This window comes from Nerophis lumbriciformis, linkage group LG22 (genome assembly GCF_033978685.3).
Source record: "Nerophis lumbriciformis linkage group LG22, RoL_Nlum_v2.1, whole genome shotgun sequence".
Lineage (NCBI taxonomy): Eukaryota > Metazoa > Chordata > Actinopteri > Syngnathiformes > Syngnathidae > Nerophis > Nerophis lumbriciformis.
In genome coordinates, this window is record NC_084569.2 from 3521163 (window position 1) to 3524799 (window position 3637).

A 3637-nucleotide genomic window follows, 5' to 3' on the forward strand; every position below is an offset into this window, starting at 1 on the left:
TTTACGCCAAAATGCGTCCATTCTCCCTTTTTCTGTCTACACACTGTGTCTGCTTGTAAGTACTCTGTGTGTGTGCGCTGCCGAACATGCTCCTCTGCTCGTAAACCCAGCAATGTCACCATGTGACTTCGACGCGGGCGCAGGGGGGGTGCGGGACCGGTACGTTTCAGAGACGATATAGTACCGAAAATGATTCATTAGTATCGCGGTACTATACTAATACCGGTATACCGTACAACCCTAATCTCAACGTATTTTTCATCATAGCATTGTTATACTGAATAATAAATTGAATACTTCTTACCTTGAATGTGACGTGTGTCAACCCTAACCCTAACCCTAACCCTAACCCTAACCCTAACCCTAACCCTGGATTCCAGTTCATTGAAATACCACAACACTGGATATTGTTCAAAGTGTAAAAGGCAGCATGTGTGATGGTATGGGGGTGTATTAGTGGCCAAGACATGGGTAACTTACACATCTGTGAAGGCACCATTAATGCTGAAAGGTACATACAGCTTTTGGAGCAACATATGTTGCCATCCAAGCAACGTTACCATGGACGCCCCTGCTTATTTCAGCAAGACAATGCCAAGCCACGTGTTACAGCAACGTGGCTTCATAGTAAAAGAGTGTGGGTACTAGACTGGCCTGCCTGTAGTCCAGACATTGAAAATGTGAAGGCTAAAATATGAGAAGGGAGACTGTTGAACAACTTAAGCTGTACATCAAGCAAGAATGGGAAAGAGTTCCACTTCAAAAATGTGTCTCCTCAGTTCTCAAACCTTTACTGAGTGTTGTTAAAAGGAAAGGCCATGTAACACAGTGGTAAAAATTCCCCAGTGCCAATGAATCTCAAAAATTGTTAACACTAGACATCACTTGTGAGTGTGAACGAACTGGCCCTGCATAGTGCTAAAACTTCTACCAATTAGTACGAACCCCGTTTCCATATGAGTTGGGAAATTGTGTTAGATGTAAATATAAACGGAATACAATGATTTGCAAATCCTTTTCAACCCATATTCAGTTGAATATGCTACAAAGACAACATATTTGATGTTCAAACTCATAAACTTTATTTTTTTTTTTTGCAAATAATAATGAACTTAGAATTTCATGGCTGCAACACGTGCCAAAGTAGTTGGGAAAGGGCATGTTCACCACTGTGTTACATGGCCTTTCCTTTTAACAACACTCAATAAACAATTGGGAACTGAGGAAACTAATTGTTGAAGCTTTGAAAGTGGAATTCTTTCCCATTCTTGTTTTATGTAGAGCTTCAGTCGTTCAACAGTATTTTAGGCTTCATAATGTGCCACACATTTTCGATGGGAGACAGGTCTGGACTGCAGGCGGGCCAGGAAAGTACCCGCACTCTTTTTTTTACGAAGCCACGCTGTTCCGGCCATGCCGCTTAAGTGGAGTGATTTCTCCAGATTCTCTGAACCTTTTGATGATATTACGGACCGTCGATGGTGAAATCCCTAAATTCCTTGCAATAGCTGGTTGAGAAAGGTTTTTCTTAAACTGTTCAACAATTTGCTCACGCATTTGTTGACAAAGTGGTGACCCTCGCCCCATCCTTGTTTGTGAACGAACTGGCCCTGCATAGTGCTAAAACTTCTACCAATTAGTACAAACCCCGTTTCCATATGAGTTGGGAAATTGTGTTAGATGTAAATATAAACGGAATACAATGATTTGCAAATCATTTTCAAGCCATATTCAGTTGAATATGCTACAAAGACAACATATTTGATGTTCAAACTCATAAACTTTATTTTTTTTTTGCAAATATTAATTAACTTAGAATTTCATGGCTGCAACATGTGCCAAAGTAGTTGGGAAAGGGCATGTTCACCACTGTGTTACATGGCCTTTCCTTTTAACAACACTCAATAAACAATTGGGAACTGAGGAAACTAATTGTTGAAGCTTTGAAAGTGGAATTCTTTCCCATTCTTGTTTTATGTAGAGCTTCAGCCGTTCAACAGTCCGCTGTCCTATTTTACGCTTCATAATGTGCCACACATTTTCGATGAGAGACAGGTCTGGACTGCAGGCGGGCCAGGAAAGTACCCGCACTCTTTTTTTACGAAGCCACGCTGTTCCGGCCATGCCGCTTACGTGGAGTGATTTCTCCAGATTCTCTGAACCCTTTGATGATATTACGGACCGTAGATGGTGAAATCCCTAAATTCCTTGGTTGAGAAAGGTTTTTCTTAAACTGTTCAACAATTTGCTCACGCATTTGTTGACAAAGTGGTGACCCTCGCCCCGTCCTTGTTTGTGAATGACTGAGCATTTCATGGAATCTACTTTTATACCCAATCATGGCACCCACCTGTTCCCAATTAGCCTGTTCACCTGTAAGATGAATAATGATAATTTCATTTAACCTAACTTAACTTTATACAAAAGCAGATTGCTTTTGATGGTTTTATTTTTAACACTGTCTTACACAACACTTCCTGATGTATAATACAATGCAAAAATGTCCATTTCTGTCACTTTATGCTGCATCCTCTTTTAAAGTCCAACATTTTTCCCCGTCAACCATCTGTTGTCACACCTGCCAGCTTGTCCCATTTCAGTCCTAACATGTCCAAACACGCATTTACCTATGTGAACAAGTCATTACCTGTGGTTGTCTCTTTAATTGACTGCATGGCTGCCAGCTCCTCCGTGATTCGAAAGTCTGCAGTTATCCCACGTAAGAAGATGAGCAGCTGGGCGGTGTCACGTACATCGCAGCTCTCATCCAAAGCCAGCGAAAAACAGTCAAAGTCGGCCGTTCTGTTCTTCAGCTGAAGCTCCAAGTTTCCAGCGATGGTCTCAACCCGCCTCGTTACAGTGCGTCGGGAGAGTGACACGTTCTCAAATGATGTAACACAGTGGTGAACATGCCCTTTCCCAACTACTTTGGCACGTGTTGCAGCCATGAAATTCTAAGTTAATTATTGTTTGCCAAAAAAAAAATAAAGTTTATGAGTTTGAACATCAAATATGTTGTCTTTGTAGCATATTCAACTGAATATGGCTTGAAAATGATTTACAAATCATTGTATTCCGTTTATGTTTACATCTAGCACAATTTCCCAACTCATATGGAAACGGGGTTTGTAGATTCCATGAAATGCTCAGTCATTCACAAACTAGGATGGGGCGAGGGTCACCACTTGGCAAACAAATGCGTGAGCAAATTGTTGAACAGTTTAAGAAAAACCTTTCTCAACCAGCTATTGCAAGGAATTTAGGGATTTCACCATCTACGGTCTGTAATATCATCAAAGGGTTCAGAGAATCTGGAGAAATCACTGCACGTAAGCGGCTTCGTAAAAAAAGAGTGTGGGTACTTTCCTGGCCCGTCTGCAGTCCAGACCTGTCTCTCATCGAAAATGTGTGGCACATTATGAAGCGTAAAATACGACAGCGCAGACCCCCGGACTGTTGAACGACTGAAGCTCTACATAAAACAAGAATGGGAAAGAATTCCACTTTCAAAGCTTCAACAATTAGTTTCCTCAGTTCCCAATTGTTTATTGAGTGTTGTTAAAAGGAAAGGCCATGTAACACAGTGGTGAACATGCCCTTTCCCAACTACTTTGGCACGTGTTGCAGCCATGAAATT